General features: G+C 39.0%; 1 protein-coding gene across 1 annotated transcript in view; it reads right to left on the bottom strand.

The window, feature by feature from the left end:
* The window catches only part of ACSL4 (acyl-CoA synthetase long chain family member 4), a 72,557-nt gene extending 54,697 nt beyond the window's left edge, over window positions 1-17,860 (bottom strand). The window contains exon 1 of the mRNA XM_021678612.2: window positions 17,834-17,860. The gene's annotated coding sequence lies outside the window, so the exon portion shown is untranslated. The remainder of the gene's footprint in view (window positions 1-17,833) is intronic.
* Between the last annotated feature and the right edge of the window lie 5,880 nt (window positions 17,861-23,740).

Raw genomic sequence — 23,740 nt, 5'->3', positions numbered from 1 at the left:
GTGGGTACATTCATAGAAAAATTAGCAAGATATGCACCAAATATTAATGCTAGCTATTGCTGTGTGGTAGGATTACAGGTGAATTTTACATTTTAATATTTTTGTTTTGTTTTAATGTTTTATATACTTTTGTATTCTTTCTGATTTCAATAGCTTCCAAAATTTCCATAAATATTATTTTAAAATGATTTTTAAAAAGTCATAAAGAAGAAGAAAATTACATTTAAAACAGGCTTACGTGACTATCATAAGCCAATCAAACTACTAGAGGGTACTGCTCAGAATCTAAGCTATAGTAGAATCTTTTCCCCTTAAGAATATATAAAGTAGGAGTGGTTCAAGAGTCTTAAATGTTTCATAGGCTTGTAGGTCACTTGATTCAAAAACATTAAAATGTATTAAACAAATATTATAACCTAAATAATAAAACTAACCAAAATCTATCATGTAATAGTGTGAAAAGTATGGAGATGATTTTAGGCTGTCATAGACTAGAATGTTGATTCATGGAAAAGTTAGGTAACCTAAAACAAAATGTGTTTTAAAAATATTCATGATATCTCAATAAAGTGTTTAAAAAAAACCACAAACATGACAAAATATAAAATACAAAGTGAAAGTATCTTTTTTATTCAATCCTCCAGAAATAACAGCTTTTAATAGTATGGTAGGTGCCCTTGGAGATGTTTTTGTAAGCAGAGTCTAATACACATGTGCACACGTGCACACACACACAATTTTTAATAAAAAGTGAATCATACTATCTATACAGGTTTGCAACTTTTTAAAAAAAATATGACTCTCTTACATGTCTTTCCATGCCAGAATACATAGCTCTACCTAATACTCTTAAACAGTTAGGGGCGCCAGGGTGGCTCTGGATTAAGCGGTTAAGCACCTGCCTTCGGCTCAGGTCATGATCCAGGGGTCCTGGGACTGAGCCTGGCATTGGGATCTCTGCTCAGTGGGGAGTCAGTTTCTCCCTCTGCCCTCCCCTCTGCCCCTTCTCTCTGGGGGTGCTCTCTCTCTGGCTCTCTCTCTCAAATAAATAAAATCTTTAAAAAAATACTCAGTTATATGGTATTCCAGCAGTGAATATCCTTAACAATATATTTATGCCAGTGTGTCTATAGGATATATTTCTAGTAGAAGTGCTGGGTCAAAAGGGTGTGTGACCATTTTAGGTTTTAGTCTATTAAAATTGCCCTCCAGGTCTAGAAGCAGAGATACTCAGTAGCAGTCAGTGATCATCATATCCAGCACCCAGATCTTGGGTTTCCAATTACCATTCTCTAGTAAAAGGAGCCAGGGCCCTTTAGAGAAGTAGTTGATTCCAGAGCCAGCGCAGGAAAAATGCCAGCTGAGCCTGGTATCTTCTGGTGCCAGAAAGTAAGGAAGTGTTTAAAAAAAAAAAAAAAAAAAGATGGGGATATGCCAAAGGGACACAGGGGCCAACCCAAAAGAGCTCCCAATGGTCAAAGCTGGAACAATTTGAACAACAATGTAAGTGATAGTATTAGATTATATCCAAAAGAATAAAAGAAATATCCATGAGTCCATACTAATACAAATAAATGATTGACCAAATAAATAAGTACAGGAGGGAGAAGAGACAAAAATTCCTTATACAAAACTTCTAATTAATAAATGTGGAAGGAATAAAGGAAATAGAAAATCTCCATTAGAACACTACAGTAAGGGCACCTGGGTGGCTCAGTTGGTTAAGCGTCTGCCTTCAGCTCAGGTCATGATCCAGGGTCCTGGGACAGAGCCCCACACCGGGCTCCCTGCTCAGCGGGGAGTCTGCTTCTCCTTCTCCCTCTGCCCCTCCCCCCTGCTCATTCTCTGTCTCTTTCTCAAATAAATAAATAAAATCTTAAAAATAAAAAAAGAACACTACAGTAATAATTGGCTACAGGCAAAATCCACTGGTGGATGCTAACACTGGTGAGTGAAAGTTTAAAGTTGAAATCGGATATATGCATGGTCTCAAAGTATCACCTCCAAAAATGTATTAATACAATATAATAAAGTATTTTTAATACCTATTAACTCCAAGAGAAAAATGACTACTGTCGAGAAACACAGTTGAGATCACCTTCACCAACGACAGGGCACATCAACATCACATACCCCCGACAGGACACACTGACAAGAGCACAACATAGCTTCTGTGGTGTTCTTGCCCAAATTACATCATCTCGAGCTACGAAGAAAGACCATTAGGCAAACCCAAATTAGGGGCATTCTATAAAGTACCGAGTATTCTTCAAAGTTGTTAAGGTCGTGAAAGACAAAGACTGAGGAATTGTCATGGAAGAGACTAAGGAGAGGTAGAGAGTCTCGTGCTACACGAAATCAGTCAGTCAGACAAAGACGAATAGTGTATGATTTCACTTATATGTGTAATTTCAGAAACAAACAAGCAAAGGGAGAGAAACAGAGAGACCAACCAAGAAACAGACTTTTAACTCTAGAGAACAAACTGATGGTTACCAGAGGGGAAGCGGGTGGGGCGCTGGGTGAAATAGGTGATGGGGATTAAGGAGGGCACTTGTGATGAGCACCAGGTGATGAATGGAAGTGTTATATTACTATATTGTACACCTGAAACTAATATAACACTGTATGTTAACTGGAATCAAAATAAAAAATTAAAGTGTAAAAAAAAAAAGAGACTAAAGAGACATGATAACTAAATGTAATGTGAGAGCCTCGATTAGATCCTGGAACAGAAAAAAGATGTTAGTAGAAACACTGATTAAATTTGAATAAAGTCTGTAGTTTAGTTAATAGTATTATGCCAATATTAATTTCTTAGTTTTAATTAATTGTACTATAATTATGTAAAATGTTAACACTAGGGGGCGGTAGGTGAAGGGTCCATGGATATAATGTACTATTCTTGCAACTCTTTTGCAAAAGTCTAAAATTTATTCCCATCCTCCCCAAATTTTAATGCCCTCTAAAAGAGAATATACCATTTCACATTCCCACCAAAATTAATATGCCCATTTCAGGGTGCCTGGGTGGCTCAGTCAGTTGGGTGAGTGATTTCAGCTCAGGGCATGATCTCAGGGTCCTGGGGAGTCAGCTTGAAGATTATCTCACTTCCCCTCCCTCCTCCCTCCCCATGCACTTATGTGTGCTCTCTCTCAAATAAACAAATCTTTAAAAAAAATATGCCCATATCTCCACATCCCCTCCAACACTGAATTGAATTCTGTTCAACAGGTACCAAAAACACTTTTTTGATAATTTTCAATGAATATATTAAAATGTTTCACTATATCTAAATTTCTTATATGAATGAAGATGAATCCAGTCCTTTGCCCATTTTTTCACTTCATTAATCATATTTTCTTGGTGATTCATAAAAGCCCTTTTTATATTAAGGAAATAAACCCTTTGTCTGACATACTACAAATATTGTTCCCAGTATAGCTCTTCTCGTTTTGGGTGCTTTGGACCAAATATTGGTTTTTATGTTTTAAGTAATAACATGTATCAGTAGTCTCCTTTGTGGCTTCTGGGTCATTTTCCCTCCTCAAGATTATAAAAACTTCTCCCTCATATTTCCTGGAAGCGTGATTACCAAGTCGAAGATAGACTGGGGCATGGTGGGAAGGGTGGGAAAGGAAACTCTTGATACATACCTATAAAATAACTTTCCAGAAAGGCTGGACCTATTTATACTCCCATCAGCAGCATTAAATATTTTACTATAAAATAAATTTTTAATTTACTGAGAAAAACATCTACCATACCTATATTCTACCCAAAAGAAACCATTTAACACCTTGAAAAAAAAACTATGTCACAGTGACATCCTCTGAAATTATCCTGTGTCAAAGACTTTATTCATGCCCTTCTTTCTATCCAGAATTCTGCTCAAAAGCCACCTTTTCTGGGATATCTTCACTGATACCCTGAGCTAACATTTCTTGTCTTCTTTTGAACTTTTATAGCTCTTCACTAACAGCTTGAAACCTGTATTACATTACCCAAATGGGTATCATCTCTTTGCCTCCCACTCAGGTGACAAGAAGGATTTGGAAGGGAGGGCATTTCAGAAGTTAACTGTATTATTTATGAATTTATCTTAATCACTTACCTAAACAGTAAGTTCATTCAGGAAAAGGACTGCATCCTATTATCTCTGTATCCCACTTCGGCTTAGAAATAGCATCAAATATTTGTTGGAATGGATAAAAGAAATAATCTAACACTTGTCAGAGAATACAGCTGGTTAAAGTCATTATTTTTTCCTTCACAATATCAGCCTTCACTTTATCTGTGACCGTTTATTTATTGATAAATAAATTGAACTATAGTTGACAAAGTGTTATATGAGTTTCAGGTGTGCAACATAGTAGTTCGACAATTCTATACTATTTTTAAGCTAGAATTTGTTTACATAATCGTCTTCAGCAGATATTTGAGGGAAATACTTATAACAAAAAATTACCATTATATTTTAGAATGATGATAATCAATGTTAGCCAAACAGAAAGTCCTTTGTTCTACTCATAACTCAAAAATTATTCTTTAAGATTTTATTTATTTATTTGACAGAGAGAGACACAGCGAGAGAGGGAACACAAGCAGGGTGAGTGGGAGAGGGAGAAGCAGGCCTCCCACCGAGCAGGGAGTTTGACGCGGGGCTCGATCCCAGGACCCTGGGATCATGACCTGAGCCGAAGGCAGACGCTTAATGACTGAGCCACCCAGGTGCCCCTCAAAAATTATTCTTGTCAGTAGTGGAAGAACATATCACTTGCATATCCATGACAACAATGGATATTTCTTCGCATAGTTAAATCTGCAGTATTCTGGGGTAATTTCTTTGTTTTGCTTTCTCAGTTTTGAAGCATTGCTTACGTATTATATGCTACACCCATTGTCTTTACCCAAGCTCGAAGACAGAGTCTAGTTTCAATGCCAAGAGAAATACTCCCAACTCTAGAATTACGTTACCACCCATTTTGTTATACAAACTCTCCCCCTATAATTAGTATCTTTACACACACACACACACACACACACACATTTAGTTTTACCATTAGTATGGTAAATTACATATGTATACATATTATACACACACATATATGTAAATTCTGTATATAAAAATAACAAGTACCTAACCTACAATGTAAGTACGAGGCTTCACTTGGGACAGGAAAATAAACTAGATGTACATAAATTCCACTCCTTACTTATAAAGTTGTACACTTTCATTTTTTTTTTAAAGATTTTGTTTATTTGACAGAGAGAGACACAGCGAGAGAGGCAACACAAGCAGGGGGAGTGGGAGTGGGAGCGGGAGAAGCAGGCTTCACGCTGAGCGGGGAGCCTGATGTGGGGCTCGATCCCAGGACCCTGAGCTGAAGGCAGACGCTTAACGACTGAGCCACCCAGGCGCCCCTAAAGTTGTACACTTACACTTTCAGAGCCAAAATAGGCTTTAGGATGGGAGTAGTGAACTAGTCTCTAAAAAGAAATTCTTCTTTCTCTCTCCCCTCCCAATGACCATAGGAGCTAAAATAGGGTCTACTTTCTAGAACACTAGGAAAACATCTGCTTCCCTATACAGAATTAAAAAGTCTTTGTAATCAGTATTGATTAGTTTTACTCTTAAGATGAATATGAGAATATCAGAAAACAGGGGCGCCTGGCTGGCTTAGTCAGAAGAGCCTGCAACTCTTGATCTCAGGGTCGTGAGTTCAAGCTCCACACTTGGTGTAGAGATTACTAAAAAGAACTAATCTTTAAAACAAAGAATATTGGAAAACAGCAAAAAAAAGTGCACTGTTCTATCCTTTCTCATACCTAGGATTAAATTAACAACAGCATCAAGAGGGAAAATTCTCTTTAAAAGTTCTTGATATGTCAATCACATTTAAATAAGAATTTTTTTAAGTCACAAACATCAATAAATCCCACTTGTAAGGCCTGCCTAAGGTATAGCTTTGCCATTATGAAACACCCACTGGGAGGAAGAAAGTTTTAATAGATGAAAATTGCTGTCACACTGGTAATTCTTGACTTGGGACCAACAATCTTACAACACCAATTCTTAAACATTTTGGCCAAATAGGTTGCATCATATCAAACACTGGACTTACCAAATGTCTTCCTTCCAAGTTTACTCAAGAAATGTATTGATACATGGATGATTCTGAATTTATAAGGCTTTCATTCAAATACCAAGGACCTGAAGAATACTTGAACAGAGTGCTTGTTACCTTAAGAAAGTACGGGGGTGCCTGGGTGGCTCAGTCGTTGAGTGTCTTCCTTTGGCTCGGGTCATGATCCTGGTGTCCTGGGATCGAGCCCCGCCATCGGGCTCCCTACTTGGCGGGAGGCCTGCTTCTCCCTCTCCCACTCCCCCTGCTTGTGTTCTTGTTATCACTATCTCTCTCTCTCTGTCAAATAAATAAATAAAATCTTAAAATAAAAAAAAAAAGTACACCTGTGTGACAACCAAAACTTTCCAAAATCCGCATGTTTTTTGCCAGAGGTCACATTTTGTTTTTAAAGACAACAAAAGCATAAGTCTTAATAAATGCACAGAAAAGCCTAAGTTAGAGACAATAAGCACTCATGGAGCAATAATTTTAGGAGGAAAAAACTAGCACTTACCCCTCAAGTTGAGGTTGATAAACTGCTTGAGAAAGAAAAAATATATTTTTAGAAACACAGACTCTTGGAGCTAAAACATGGCCTGTTTCGATGGTTCTCGGAGTATCCAGGGCCACCAGTTCCTTGCAGTACTGCGGTGAATATTACATTCCCACCTTCATTTACCAGGAATAATTTTTATTTTACTAGAACAGCAATGCGTGGAAGTTCCAGCAAAAGGAGTGCCAATTAAGAATCAAGAAATTACTCAGTGCTGCCAAATATACACAAAAAGGCACTTTATAAACTGTTGACAGAAGTGTAAATTGGTACAAGTCTCATAGGAAGCAATTTGGCGATATGCATCAAGACTTCTTATGTCATACCTCCCCACCTAATAATTTCATTTTCTACTTCTAGGAATATCCTAAGGAACTAATCAGAGACGAACACACACACAAAAATATAGATAAGAGTCATCACTGTTATAAAGAGAACAGAAAACCTAGAACAAATTTCAAATGCCCAAATGGAGATTGATGAAATAATGATGCATCCATATGATCAAATGCTACACAGTCATCAAATGCAGCACTGCCAAAGAATATTCAAGGATATGAGAAAATGTTCAAGATATGCAGAGCTTAATTGGCTTGAGAGGCAACTTAAAGAACAATAGCAACTTCCTCAGATATATGCAGGCTACGGGCTGAAATGTTAACCCCTAGGCTGGAGAATTATCGGTGATTTTTAGTTTTATCCCTATATTTTTCCTACACTTCCTGAAACTGCTGCAGTGACCATATTAGTTTCATCGTTTAATAAATGAGTAGGAAAAATAGCATCAGTTTTTCAGTTGATACTAGTGTGTCTGTGTTTGTGGGTGTGGATAAGTGACAATGAATATGGCCCCTAAGGTATCTGACGCTACTCAAGTGACAAAGGGACACTGTAAAAGGAGCCAAAAGTTGACTTCAACGTACTACACAAAGATTAGACACTTCTGTTTCTAAACTAGTCTCAAAGTAAAAGAAACTTCTTTTGCTCATGCAATATAATCTAGCGGGGCGCCTGGGTGGCTTAGTCAGTGAAGCATCTGCCTTCGGCTCAGGTCATGATCCCGGGGTCCTGGGATTGAGCCCCACATCGGGCTCCCTGCTCAGCTGGGAGCCTGCTTCTCCCTCTCCCTCTGCCTCTGCTGCTTCCCCTGCTTGTGCTCTCTCTCTTCGACAAATAAAAATCTTTAAAAATAATCCATGAAGCAAAATAAAAGTTTCTTTTTTCTTGCTATAAATACAATGTTAAAAGTTTCCTAAAGCTAACTGTCCCTGTGGTCCCCTATGCCAAAATGTGACTAAGAAAAATTGACTACTTTTGGCAAGTGAATAGAGGATATCAAAAAGCCAGACAATCGTGAGGGGTTCCACACGGACTAAAATACAAATAATTTCTTTAAAGCCCAGAATTCCGCTCACTTACCCTATTACAACAAACAGGAACTCAAGTGTCAGATGATATCTGCATAAGATTTAATAGGCACCTCAGACTCACCAACTCTTCTGCCCCACAAGGAAAAGGTTTTTCATCTGACCAGAATCAGCACCCTAGGGGGAATCAAGGCCTTCCCTCAGAGAAAGTGTCACAAGCAAAAGGCACCTAATGGGTATCATCTCTTTGCCTTCCACTCAGGTGATAAGAAGGATTTTGAAGGGAGGGCATTTCAGAGGTTAATTCTCCATCAATATCCACTTGTTTACAACCTCAACTCTGGGACCAACTACTCTGAACTTCAGAGTATATCACCTTACCTAAGACTATCTTGCTTCAGACATTCCAATCAACGGTGATATCACATTACAAAAGTGTACTAGCTTCAAAAAGGAGTAGGCAGGAAAGGTTAAATCATTTCTTTCCCTCAAAGTCTTCATTTCAAAATGTTTTGGGATGTGAGGGCGATCTGGCTGCGACATCTGTCACCCCATTGATCGCCAGGGTTGATTCGGCTGATCTGGCTGGCTAGGCGGGTGTCCCCTTCCTCCCTCACCGCTCCATGTGTGTCCCTCCCGAAGCTGCGCGCTCGGTTGAAGAGGACGACCTTCCCCGATAGAGGAGGACCGTTCTTCGGTCAAGGGTATACGAGTAGCTGCGCTCCCCTGCTAGAACCTCCGAACAAGCTCTCAAAATGTTTTGGATAACAGTAAAGTATCTTTTTTTTTTTAAGATTTTATGTATTTATTCATGAGAGACAGAGAGAGAGAGAGAGAGGCAGAGGGAGAAGCAGGCTCCCAAGGAGCAGGGAGCCCGATGCGGGACTCGATCCCAGGACCCTGGGATCATGACCTGAGCCGAAGGCAGATGCTTAACCATCTGAGCCACCCAGGCGCCCAACAGTAAAGTATCATTAAGTAATCTTACTTCCTGTAAGGCCCCAGACAGCTATGAGCGTGTCCTGTAATAACCTCGAAAGGGCCTAGCAGCACAGAGTTCACAATACTAAAAATTATCCAAAGAATACAGCTGATTGATATACAGACAATTCTTGAAAATTAATGTTTTTACTCCAAAGTCAAGGGAAATTGATCTGTGGCTGCTGGTTAATTCAACTGGGTTGAGCCAGTGCCTCTGAAGCTAAGCTCACAAATTTGTATGAACTGGTTAAAATGATGATGATCACACTTGCCAGTTTGCCAAAGTCTGTCCCCTGGTTTACCTGTTGGCCCAGTAATTATTGTCAGAGTCCCCACCCCCCCCTTTTTTTGGCAAAACATCCCTAGTGATGACTCTAGTGATAACCCTAACTCTGTCCCACAAAAGAAAAAGGCAAGAATGTATGTCTACATCAGCAAAGCTAACCTTCACTCCTGGAGAAAAATACTAACTCTCGACTGAATCCACTGTCACATGCAAATGGGTAAGTAAATGAAAGTACCAGCTTTGTGCTATTAAACATACAAACACACACACACACAATTCTTTATTCCAAGTGTTTCAACAATGCAAAATTATGACAACTTTAGTTTACATACAACTGAATCTTTATAATCCAACTTCCAAAATCTAGACTAAGACCTTAATTGAGGGGCGTCTGGATGGCTCAGTAGTTTAAGCGTCAGACTCTTGGTTTCAGCTCAGGTCATGATCCTATGGGTCTTGACATGGAGCCCAGCAGGGAGTCTGCTTAAAGATTCTTTCCTTCTACCCCTTCCCCTACTCGAGCAACTCTCTCTCTAAAATAAATAAATAAAACCTTTTAAAAAAACCTTAATTGATAAATTCAAACTGAAGTCAATTCCTCAACTTACAAAACACATACATGTATTTTAAGTGCATAAAAGGATAAATCAGATCCACCGTAAGAAAATATCTCCATTTATAGGTCCTTAATTTATACAACTTTTAAAGACTGTCATCCTATTTAAGAAGTTGTGTTTCCCTGGGGCGCCTAGGTGGCTCAGTTGGTTAAGTGACCGACTCTTGATTTCATCTCAGGTCATGATCTCAGGGTCATGAGACTGAGCCCAGCATCAGGCTCCATGCTCAGTGTGGAGTTGGCCTGAGATTCTCTTCTCCCTCTTCCTCTGCCCCTCCCCCCACTTGCATGCACATGCACTCTCTAAATAAATAAATAAATTTTTTAAAGAAGTTGTATTTACCCTTTAACTAACTTAAAGGTCAGAGAGAAAGATATTGCCAAATTAACTTTAGCAATCAGGCAAAAATTCTAGCCTTGCAGGGAATACATATTACTCATTTTTTTACAAAAAAAAAAAAATACAACTAACTGTAACTTCCCATCTATGATTTTCTGGAAAATACGGGTTAGCAACCTTAGAGTTGCATATCAAATGAAGTATCTGATTTCCAGTCAATGATAAAAGACCAAAGCAAACTGGAGAGTTTCTGGGCTACCCCAGATGCTGTAAGCTTAAGGAATTTTTCACATATTTATAAGCTCTAGCTCTTGGAATAGTCTGTGTCTAGTACAGCCTAACATTCAGTTTACTAAGAAAAACTGTATTTAACTTGGCCAATTCGAAGAAAAGACCACAGATTAACAGGATAAGGTCCTATGCTTCATCGAAGGCTAAAGAAATAGACAATGAAGCTCCAATATAATACAGTGCCCTGCTGAGAGGCAGTCTACCATGGTAGTTAGGAGCCAAAATGCTGGAGCCAGATGGCCTGGGTCCAGCTCTTGGCTGTGCCCCTTACTAGCGTTGGGTGACCTCAGGCAAGTTATTTAACCTCTTTACCTCATTTGCCACAACTCTAAAATGCAGGGAATACTATATTACTCCCTGTTGAGAGGACTTTTGTGAGGCTTAAATCAAGCTGATCTCAGGGCTCTAGTCATTATAAACCTCTTTTAGTTTCTCAAAAGCACCAAGCTTAATCTCTCACCTCTGAGTCTAGCCCAGGCTTTTCCTTCTGCCAAGAACATTCTCTTCTCCCTTTCCCTGGCTTCCTTTACGTCTTAGTTAAAATGGCACTTCTAAAGAGTCTTCCTTGACCTCCCCACGTTACGTCAGGTGCCTCTGCTTTTTGCTCTGTGGGCACCCATATAGCACGGCACTTAAACTCGTTCAAGTTGCTGTTCCCTTGCTGGGCTGGTAAGCTCCTTACAGGCAGAGGCCATGTCTGTCTTGATTCCCAGTATAATCCCCAGAACAGAGCACAGTACAGGGACATTGTAGGTGCTTACCAAACAGTTTCTGAACAAACATGGAATGAATTAACCAGTCATACTAAGCATAAAGGAAACCAAAAAGTGATTTCCAAGTTAAATCTTTCCCTCTGAGTTAGACGTGTATGCCTCTTCCGATCTGAGCTATATAAAAGTGCTTCCCTCTCCTATAACTGAGAAACTTGAAATTAAACATGACAAATGCCATGTTCTGACAGAATACAAACTCGATGCCCTTTTGGGGTAGGAATCATGACTTCATAAGCAGAGCAAATAACAGTCTGTTCAGTGTGTTACTTATCATTTCATGTCTCATGTTCTAAAGCCTTTATTTAAATAAGGATTATCACAGCAAAATTACATGGCTAGTGTATCTCCCTGAATATTATCAGCTGGGCTAAACGAAAGCCATAAGTGCCCTGGCATAGGTGGAGGGAAGACAAGGAAGGGGAGATAATGAACACGGAAGTGCATGAAAGAAAGGGGGGAAAAATGAAAGTATTTGATATGCTGGAGAGTGGGAGAGCTACATCAGCCGCTCCTCTATAAGGGACCACTGGGTGGCGCCAGTAGCCCTGGCTATCCGATACAGGTATCCATACGGGTATGGAACCAGGAGAGCAAGCCATCGGGCTATCTTGCATACAGCCTGGGTTGAATGTTCAGAAGTCTATTTTCCTTATACAGATGGGCAGATACAATTCACTGGAGTGCAAGTTCTCTGCATATGTCACCAACACAGGCATACGTCCTAAGGATCCTGTTTATCCGCGACACCTAGAAGGGGAGTTTGTCAACATTTTTGCCTGACAAAATGTTGGTGTCAGCTCACCATTCCAAATGGAGAGATACTCAGTAGAGTGAGAGGCCAGGGATTCTCAGTGGAATAAGAATGGCGGGGTAAGAGATCAGAATAATCGAGACAGCTTTTTCAAACTAGTAAGATGACCCATACAAAATTGCCAATATAGTCAAAAACCTGCTACATGCCAGCAAACAGCAATTTCAAATGGTTCAACCTAATACACAGGTATTTGGAATCACTGGCTTAATGATCCATTGTTACTGAGAAGAGTGTGTCATACTTCTCAGGTTTATGGCGGGGGCAGGGTGAGAACACATGCATAGTTTGGCCTTAGGTCATGAAGAATTAACTAAGCTCAGGAATGGAAACAATAAAATGTCTTAAGGGCAGGGAACAGATTAAACTATGTTAAAAACATCAGCCGAGGGAAGATGTACACACAAAAAATGCTATATTAAGTGTAAAAAAACCCAAATTATAAAACAGTATATAAAACACATTTTTGTGACCTGTCTTTTAGGAAAATCCAAATAGGTTTTTTTTTTTTTTTTTTTTTTTGAGGTGGGGAACAGATTTCTATTCCCTATAGAAAAAAATATGGAAGGATGTGTACTAAAAATATCAGTAGCTGGCTCTGAGTAGGGGGGATTACCCATACTTTGTCTTTTCATCTACATGTTTTCTAAAATAAACATGTATAAAAATTTTGGATCCTGGAACAGAAAAAAAAAAAAAAAAAAAAAAGAAAAACTCAAAAAATCCAAAAAAATTTTATTTTTAGTTAACAGTACTATGCTAATGTTATATAAACGTTAACATTAAGGGGGAGCTGGGTAAAGATGTACAGGACCTCTGAACTATCTTTACAAATTTGCTGTAAATCTAAAATTATTCCAAAATGAAGCATTTGTTTTTCAAAATAAGCCATTTACTAAGATCACATTTGAGAAATCTAGAAGAAGGAATCCATTTGGTTAAGAGATCCCTACATATAATTGAGAATACACTGAAATAAAACTTCTTTGACAGGAAGTTCCTTATGCCCTGTAGCATGACAATAGAAAGGTGTAAAGACTGTCATACAATATGGCCTCTCCTAAATATGAAAGTGGTGTCACCCTATTGGGCACTGTCTCACTGAAGCAGGAAACAAATGCTTAAGTCTCTCTTTTCTTTGGTTTTATAATCATCATTACTGAAGACTCACCACCATACTAACATTTCTATTTGAGGAAAGGAATTAAAAGTAAGTACAGCCAGTAACGACCCATTTCCTTTGTAATATTTTTCAAAACCTAGTTTCCCAAATCCTGGGCAGTTACAGGTGCGTGCCCATGTGTCTGTTCAAAAAAATATTCAGTGAGCACACACTATGCCCTGTCCTTGTGGCGCTTACTATTCAGTAGATAATACTGTAAGTGGACTAACAGAGAGAGCAGACATATAGGTAGAATAGGAAAGGAGGGTCACCCATGAGGCAACCCTTGACCCTATAATAATAGCCCAACCAGGCAAGTATATACTTTTTAAAAAGCTAATAATAATAATAGCTACCCTCTGGGATTATCCGGTTATACCTGTTACTGCTCAGGTCACAGCTGGCTTGCCCAAAATGTTCTTTTAAAAACTTCCTTCAAATACTGGGGCAAGGAAAATTTTGCAAAGCCAAAGAACGAAAGTGAGTTTTTCAGAAACTCAGAAAAACATAAAGGAAAGAAAGATCCAGAGCTGGAAAACACAAACCCAGAACTAAAATGTCGTGATCAATTTCACCTGCAAACCACTAGCCAGCTATTACAAACAGCACTGCCCTCGGGTTACACCACTACTCCGGCAAGCAGCATAAAATTTAGAATAGGCTAGTTCCACTGTGGAACATATACAACAGAGGTTTTATTACTTGGAGGTTTCATTACTTAAGTATTTAAAATGCCTCAATATAAGGCAATTTTGCACAGGATGAGACCCACAAAAAGAATTTCAAAAACAGATTTAAAGAGAAGCACCAAGGCACTAGAAACTCCCAAGAAGAGCAGGAGTCTTTGTCCCATATCTCCATGAAACACTGCTGTTTAAGGGAGGGGGAGTATGCACCATACAAAAGTCAGCCAAGAAACCTGCTACAAAGTCAACAGTGTTGCTATTTCCTACTAGCAGATCTCACCCATGTATCCCTGAAGCACTGAATTTCTGCGCAGTCTGCAATGTCATTTGCCTAGAAGACATCCCTTTGCAATCATTTCTGTGAACATTTAATCTAAAATATATCGTCTTTAAACTAGGTTACAATTCAGCCCTCTTTGAAGCATCTGCAACCAATGTGAGCAGCAATAAAAGATAAGAAGGTGCTTTGCTTTTATAGGAATATGGGCCAATCTGCTGCTTACTCTTCCTCAAAAGCAAAACCGAGGTCAATCCAGAGGAAGGTTTGAAAGCCAAAGTTCTCTGTTACTATATATCTTCAGGTCTGATGATTATGTGACAGTGGCTTGCCAGCCAGATTTTTAAAGAATAAGAAAAGGTATTATCAAAACAGTTCCAACATCTCCATCTTAGGGTTCCCAGGGCTGCTGTGCCAGTGAGTAGAAGAGGAAGGCCCCGAGGTTCCACACCTGGTGCGAAGCCCAGGCAACATCCTGATCTTTCAGCAGCAATGGGGCAGTGCCGGGAAAAGCCAGAGGAAAAAAAATTTTTTTAAAGGTCTAGCAATAGCAGGATGTGGCCAAAGACCTGGCCAAGTACCAAACTCAACACAAATTCCCAATGTTTAGAAGATCATCCCACAGAACAATTTATGCAACCCAAATAACTATGCCACTTTGAAACATCACTGATTTTCTTACACAGGGGAGGTAAATCTAAGAAGTGATTTTGCATCCTAAACAAATTCTGAGTCACTCTACCCAATGCAAAAAGCAACTTTTTCTCATGATCTCATGACAAATGTTGTAAAATCTAGAGAAGGGACGAAGGAAGTTACCACAGTGCTACATTAGCTAGGAAGGGTGCAAAATTAGAGAGATCAACTCTAGGTTGAAAAACAGTTCTTGCAACCCACATTAGCCGCTTCAGAAAGAACTGCCTGCATATGGTGACAGATGGTAACGAGACACTGTGGTGATCATTTTTGCAATGTATCCAAATGTCGAATCACTGTTGTACACCTGAAACTAATAGAATACTGTGTGTCAACTATACTTCAGTAGAAAAATAAAAATAACAAATAAAGGATAGATCTTTGATTACCTATTTAATAAAAATGAGTTGCTTGCATCTCACTGAGGTCATTAAAGTAACATGTGTTATCTAGCAATGATCCCACCTTTGAAAAAGATAAAGATAAGAGTTTTGATTCAATTTTGCAGATTTCCACTGGAGACTGTGGTATCATCAAATTAAACATGGCAGGGCTTCTCAATATATATACTCTTAGCTTAAGGAACCCCATAGGCTACAACTGGTTTTGAAATATGTCTTCATAGCACAAACTGGAGTTGCGATTCCTGGTTTTCAAACCTTAAGATACACTCTGGGTATAGATCATATATTCCCTGCCACTTCCTACTCCTTTGGTAATGCCCTGTGGCATAGCACCCACTTCCTGTTTCCTGCCTGCTATGCCTTAAAGCAACACATCCCTTCAATCAAAGACGGGCAGGGAGATGGTCCAGCTTCCTCAGTTGAGGACAACGAGAAACAAGATTGTACACAAGCCCTTTCTCCCTATGAGGTTTTAAAACAAAACAAAACAAAAAACCTGCCATCTTTAGGGCCAGGGGCTTTTTGAGAACAAGATCAGCCATCTGAAAGTTGTGTTAGGGACAGCTCTCCCATTTCACCAAATGTTATCACCGCAACCATAGGCCAATCACTCCACACAATCATTTCACATAAGCAAAGAACAAGGACATAGATGCAGGCTACCGCGGAGATGAGACAGGGATTGGGGAGCCATCTGGGCACCGACATGTCTGACACTTCTTCTTCCCAAGGGCCAGGGTGCCACCTTGTACAACACCTATGCTTACAGCAGCTCCAGGGGGGCCCCACTGAGCTAGGTGTCATTTTAAACCCACTGAATATTTTGTATGCCTGGGGTCAAGAATCATCCCTCATTCACTTCTACCCACGTAATCCCCAAAGAAATGCTGTGAAAGTTAGGTGGGGGGATTCCAATTCAAAACAAGAATAAAAAGGCAGCAGGGGGCTCATGAAGGTTTCCATTTTGCAGCTATCTCCTCTAAAACTACTTTAAGGGATACCACCTGTAAAGAATAAATTCTCTGGGGGATAGTTCCTAAAGAAAACTACCAACCTACAAACATTTTAATACTCAACAATGTCTTGGTGGTCAAGACAGTATTAAAATTAATGTAAATATGTAATAAATTAAAAATCTGCTTCCACATGAAAATCCTGGCCTTTATACTTGACACTAAAAACAAAATCTAGAAATCCAAAAATTTCTGGGGGAAAATTTGAGTTGTACAACATCCCAATGAGTTCAATCATTTTGCTTAAAAATGTGTAATGTAACTGTATTTGAATGAATATGCTAATGCTTACATTTCTTTCTATTTGGGGAAATAAACATCACATAGCTTCCCATCTGTGGGTTGCTATAATTCACCAAAAATGAGCCTGAGCCCTGCATCTTTTCTAGTGTCCTGGTTATGGAAACTATTTACTTCACAGAAATTCTAACCTACTCCTGTAAGGAACTGCCTGGGCACCGAGGGAATCCCAAATATTTTACCAAACACTTCAAATCATCCTAGACCAACCTTGCAATTGACCAAATCCTGAAGGTTTCTGTGGTTCCAGGTAGAAGAATGCCATTTTCCTCAGCCTGCTTTTCTCTTTTCTGCTCTGTTTGCCTAAAACACATTCATCTGACAATTGTTTATAGCTAGTTCTGTCCAGTTCGACCCCTCGGTCAAGTTAGGATTTTTCAACTATTCTTTTAAGCAACTTCTCCGTATCTGCAGTGGTCATGTGGAACATAGCATCTTTTATTTGGATTCATCCCATGAGATATTAGTGCTAACTCTCTCTTCTCTTCAGTTTTCAAAGCCACAGCTGAATTTTAAGCTCATTCACCAAGTTCCTGTTTCCTGACTGAGGAAAATGTTGAGCTTTCAGTTCATCTGAGAAGCAGAAACAACTAACATATTCTGAGCATAGTGAATGATCCCCATCTCAACGGTAGCAGCTCTGCTCATTTCTCCAGATTTTCTTTGATGACTCCTCACTTGCGTACCTCCAGGGGAGTGGTCCTTTGAAACCCTATCACTGCTTTTTTTATCGTATTTAAATCCTTTAACCATATATTCAAGGCAGTACACAGAATACCTAAGAGAAACCAGGTATTTCACCAGGCCTTCCACTGCATTCACCTTACAACCACTAGAATCTACCAGTAATGTTTTCAACACCTCATGCCCCTCTCATTAATCAAGTGGGAAATACAGAACCTCTATCCTGGCTCCTCCATAAAATCCGCTCCCTTGACAGCACCTATGAGAGGAAAAACCCTCGTATTGCGAAATCAGTTCCCAAAAAACCCGAGATGCACAGCGTTGGAGAACAGGGACACTGTTTCAATTGCCATAGCAAAAACACAAGCAGCTACCATGTGCCTTCACATTCATACCACTGTCTGCAAGGTAGACTCTTTTGGTACTCTATTGAATTCATTAAAAATAGTTAAAGTATCGGGGCACCTGGGTGGCTCAGTCGTTAAGCGTCTGCCTTCGGCTCAGGTCATGGTCCCGGGGGTCCTGGGATCGAGCCACGCCATCGGGCTTTCTGCTCAGCAGGAAGCCTGCTTCTCCCTCTCCCAGTCCCCCTGCTTGTGTTCCCTCTCTCGCTGTGTCTCTCTGTGTCAAACAAATAAAATCTTTAAAAAAAAAAATAGTTAAAGTATCAAAAAGTATTCAGTGTAATGTAAAGTAAGGTAAAATTTTCACCTCTAAGTTCACAGCATAAACCCGGAAGAGGTTATAATGAACCTTCAATGGATGTACTTAATAAATTCTTCTAGACAGACTTGTGGCTGGTTCAGTTGGAAGAGCCTGCAACTCTTGATCTTGGGGTTGTGGGTTCAAGCCCCACGCTGGGTGCAGAGATTATTTAAATAAACTTTTTAAAAAAATGCCTCTAGATGACATGAGAGCAGAATGCATATGTACTTGCCCAAATCAAACTTGACCCTCCAACACAGTTCTAATATTCAGTTTTATATACTACAGATGGAGATATCATAGACAAAGATTCATGTTGCTATAGAAAACCTAGATTTTCTTCACTGTTATAACTTGTAAGAGAATACAAATATGCCTACACCTCTACCAAAAATTAGAACTGTTGTTTTTTCTCTGAATCAAAGTAACTGTTCAAGTTCAGTTTTAAAGTCCTTGTCAAAATCAAACTCCTTGGGGTGCCTGGGTAACCCAGTTGGTTAAGCATCTGACTCTTGATTTCGGCTCGGGTCATGATCTCAGGGTTGGGAGACGGAGCCCGGAGTTGGGCTCCATGCTGGGTGTGGAGCCTGCTTAAGAGTCTCTCTCTCCATCTCCCTCTGTGCCTCACCCCTCTTTCCCCCTCTAAACAAAACAAAACAAAACAAAACCTCAATCCAAAACAGATTGCTAATGACATTGTGATATATTGCACTTACCCATCATTACTAGTAACTACAATTTAAAGAACATGCTCATAGTTAAATTCAAAACAGAACTGAACTGATTCAACATTGAGAATTTCTAAAATCCTTGGTTATTCACTTTTGGTGACCATGACTTTTTTTTTGTAAGATTATAGTTTGTCCTAGAAACCAGTTATTTTAACTAGAACACTATATTTACATAGCAGTGTTTTTCCTTTCCCACCAAGAGGTTTTTTTTCACTTATTCATAGTTACCAATCCTGAAAGATGCTCACAAAATAATGCCAAGTTGAAGGAAGCCAAGTTACAAATCGGTATATAGAATAAGAACCCATTTTTGTAGAAAGATACGTTTGCACGTGTGCATATGTGTGCGTATGTGTGCATGCAAGTGCCCCTACATGTGTGTACGCAGATATGTGTGCACAAACATATATACCCAAAAGTTGGCAATAGATCTCTCTGGGTATGGAATTACAGTGCCTTTATACTTCTTTATACTTATATTTTTAGTGTAGAAAATCTAAAAGATACAACTAGTACTTTAACTAAGGGAGAAATTACCCAAAAAGTCCCGGAGTGCTCACTAAACACAAGGCACTGCATTTCTAGCAGAGTGTCATCGTATAATGCACAATATCGGGATCGGAGTGACGTATCCTCCAGGGTGTAAATATGTCAGACTATTCATCTGTATAATCACTGTCAAAATAGTAATCACAAATTTAGAAACTCACCATGGAATTGTACAGGGTAAAAAATTAAAGTATGCCTTCTACTGCCTTCCTTGTAACAACACTCCCTTTTCCCCCAGAGATGGGTATGTATCAATCAGACCTTTTTGTATTATCCATGCACATAGTAAGGGTCCGCTGTTGTTTTTAGGTAAGTGGAATCGTGGTATGTGGACAGGGCTGACTCCCTCCTTCCGAACCTCCTTCCTTTAACAGTGAACTTTGGAACACCTTTGTCAGTTTATATAGGTCTATCTGAGGGTGTCTTTTAATAGCCCTATGGTATTCCATAAAACAGCATATTATTATTTAAATAATTCCCCTATTGATGGACATTCAGGTTGCTCTGAAGGTTTCACTGTTATGACCAGTTTCACTATAGTGAAACCTTATATGTATCTTCATACACATGTGCAGGTATTTCCCTAGTTTCCTAACAGTATTGCTGGGCCAAAACATACATACATTTTAAAATGAGAGGATGTGGGTATTTTTTTATCAAGAAGCTGTACAATCTGCACTCTCAGTAACAATGTATGATAGTACCCATTTCTTTGCTAAAAGGGGATGTTATATTTAGTTTTGCCAATGTATTTGGTGAAAAATGGTTTTCATTTCCCTAATTACTAGATGGGACTTAAGCATCTTTCTTCTTACTCATCATTTTTCTTTCTTTTTCTGGGAAATGCCAATTCATAACCCTCTGCTACTTTCTCTAATGTGTGCCTTTTTCTTATTGATTTGTAGGAGCTCTTTATATATCATGGATATTATATAGTAGAAGTCTTTTTTAGTAAAAGGTGAAAGATTTATGCGATCTGAAGAGAAACCAGAGTATATAGTAGAAGCCTTTTTACCTAATGTTATTTGGAACAGTTGATAAGTTCATTGAAAAGGTCAATTAAGGTAAACAATCATAAGAAATATGCACATGACAAACATTTCATTTTAACTTCATTTCATCAGTAGTAAATGTACACACATTCCTCAAACTTTTGATAGAGGGCCAAGAGGACAAGAAGACCTTTTTCTTTAACTCCAGGCCCACTGACTATGAAGAAATTTAAACTGAATTCTTAGAAAATGTATAACTTCAAATAACTTAAAAGACACTTACAAAGCACTGTGAGTGAAGAAAACTTTAGATTTTTCCCTTATTTTATACAAATCTAGGGGCGCCTGGGTGGCTCAGTCGTTAAGCGTCTGCCTTCGGCTCAGGTCATGATCCCAGGGTCCTGGGATCGAGCTCCGCATCGGGCTCCCTGCTCCGCGGGAAGCCTGTTTCTCCCTCTCCCTCTCCCCCTGCTTGTGATCCTGCTCTCACTGTGTCTCTCTCTGTCAAATAAATAAATAAAATCTTTAAAAAAACAAACAAACAAACAAATCTTTTGTCGTCTTACCCACACCTAACTGGACAGTAGTCACTTGTTTTCATCAACTCTCCAAAACACTCGATTTGTTTTGTTATAATGACTTGACTCCAGCTTCAACAATTATTCACACGTGAATTTTTTTTTTTACATCTCTATGCACTCCTCACCTCCACCCCATCCCCCATAAAAATTGAAGCAAATCCCAGACATCTTATCATTTCATCTGTAAATTTTTATAGGTTAAGTAACAAAAGCATCTGTTCCAATGGTGTGTCCTCAAGCATACTGGAGACCAGCCTACTAATAGCAAGTGTTCAGTGCGGTGCATTTTACAAAGAAAACAAAGGGCATCATGTCATGTGGTGAGTCAGTTAGGTAGAAGTCAATTAAAGCTTCTATTGCATATGTAAATGGCATTTCCCCCTAGTCCCGTCACTTGCATTTTAACTCTGCTCTGGTTGTCTTATGCTTTCCAGAAGTTTTTTTAAAATATATACCTAAATTTTTTTAAATACATCCTTAATTTCTTTTTGTATATGATGGCAGGCAGGGATCCATTTCTCTCCCAATGTAGAGCCAACTGTCCTCACTCAATTTCCATTTTCAACATCACCCATAGAGCATTTAAGAAAACTAAAGTGTCAACTTCGAACTGACAAAAGAAAGCTACGCAAACAAAACAGTAAACCAACAGTCTGAGTTCGGCTTGCTAGGCCTAGACTACTATGTATTTAAAGGTTTGGGAGCAGTGCTGGGAGCAGGGGACAACAGCACTGCTGTAGCTGGCTCTATCACTCGCGCCCTGCCTTACAATTAGGATTTCCGAAGGACATCACAAATGCATAGAACTCTTGCTGAATCTCACCAGTTGCCATATCTGAAAATCTGCATCACGCTGAAATAGCCCACACTTAACAAGAAAAACAACAACAAAATCCACTTTCCCAACCGTCCGTCCATTCCTTACTGCTGCTTCTAGACCACAGCGCCTTATAGACTTAGTAAAGAAAATGAATACACTCTTCTGAACCACAGCTTCCCATGGAAATGTAACTAAAAGGTACAATAAAATAAAATAAAATAAAATAAAATAAAAGGTACCAAAAGTCAAAGTAAAGTTTGCTAAATTTCCTTTAGAACACAGGGACTCAATAATTTATAAGGTTGCTTTATCTCTGGGTAAACTTTGTCTGGAAAGGTCCAGAGAGTAAATAGGCTTTGGGGGCCATACATTCTCTGTTTTGACTCTGATACTGTATTTTGAATGCAGCCAGACAATGTATAAATGAATGGATGTGACTGCGTTCCAAGAGAAGTTTATTTACAAAAACAGGCGGTGGGCAGGATTTGAACACCAGCAGTATTTTGCCAGCCCTTGCCTTACACCAGTGATTGATCTTTATCCAATAGGAACCCGCTACCCTAGCCGTACACTTATTTGAGCAAATATGGTGACACTGAAGGGACAAGTAATTTCAGTACCATCTTATAGAAATGAATACTCTCAAAATTATTCACTAACCTCTTCCTGTAAGTTCTTCTCATAAAAGAAACACATCCATTGTTCAAAATATAATTTTTAAAGAAAATGAAGATGAACACTAAGTAACTCCTCTAAAAGAAAAATATACAGCCTAGACGTACAAATTCAACAGTCTTTTATTCCTTATTCTGGTAATCAACACTGAGTTGATTACTACTACTAAATACACCGTCAAGAGTCATGACCTCACTACTCGAAACACAGAAGGAAACTTTAAATGAGAACACAGATTTGTTCTTTGGATCACTTACCAAAAGGCTTGATTAAAAAACAAAAAAACTATACAGTTTTGCCAAAACAGTTTTGATTTAGAAAGTGAAACCAAAAATCTCCTTGGCACATCGTATCTACTTAATTTTAAAATATTAATTTTAACACTTCACAGCCTGGTAAGGCAGAAATTATATTTGCAAGGCACAAAAGATGGCAGCCATTTTAATATAGCAAGAGCATGTGTGAGTATGTATTCACCCTCTAAGCCATCAAGACCACTTGTTCACGGAACACATTTGAGCTCTAGGATCATTGAAATGAAAAAATGTTCCACTGCTTACAGAAATATTGAATGTTATACAGAACAGCAAGGAATAAAATAACAAAGGCACAGAAGACCCCTTGACACCAAAGGCACCATCCATAAAAGGAAAAACTGATAAACTGGACCTCATCAAAATTAAAGACTTTTGTTCTTTGAAACTCCCTCTGAAGAGGATGAAAAGACAAGCTACAGACTGGGAGAATATATTTGCAAACCACATACCTAACAAAGGACTAGTATTTAGAATATATAAGGAACTCTCAGAACTCGACAGTACAAAAAAAAAAAAATCTAACAAGAAAATGGACAAAATACATGAACATACATTTCACCAAAGAGGATACAGAGATGGCAAATCAGCACATGAAAAGATGTTCAACATCATTAGCCACTGAGGAAATGCAAATTAAAACTGTGACAAGATATCACTAGACACCAATCAGAATGGCTAAAACAGAAGATAATAAGAACGGCAAATGTTGCAAAGATGAAGAGCCTTCATACACTGCTGGCAAGAACGCAAAATGGTACAGCCACTCTGGAAAACAGTTTGGCAGTTGCTTTTAAAATGAAACATGCAACTACCTTACCACCAGCAACGGCACTCTTGGGCCTCTACCCCAGAGAAATGGAAATTTGTGTTCACACAAAAAACAGTACACAATCGTTCATAGAAGCTTTATTTATAATTGGTTCAGAACAAAAACCAGGAAACAACCAGATGTCCTTCAATCGGTGAACGGTGACACAAACTGGGGCATATCCACACCATGGA

Source organism: Neomonachus schauinslandi, chromosome X (assembly GCF_002201575.2).
Source record: "Neomonachus schauinslandi chromosome X, ASM220157v2, whole genome shotgun sequence".
NCBI classification, from domain to species: Eukaryota; Metazoa; Chordata; class Mammalia; order Carnivora; family Phocidae; genus Neomonachus; species Neomonachus schauinslandi.
This window is presented reverse-complemented; position numbering and strand designations above follow the sequence as displayed.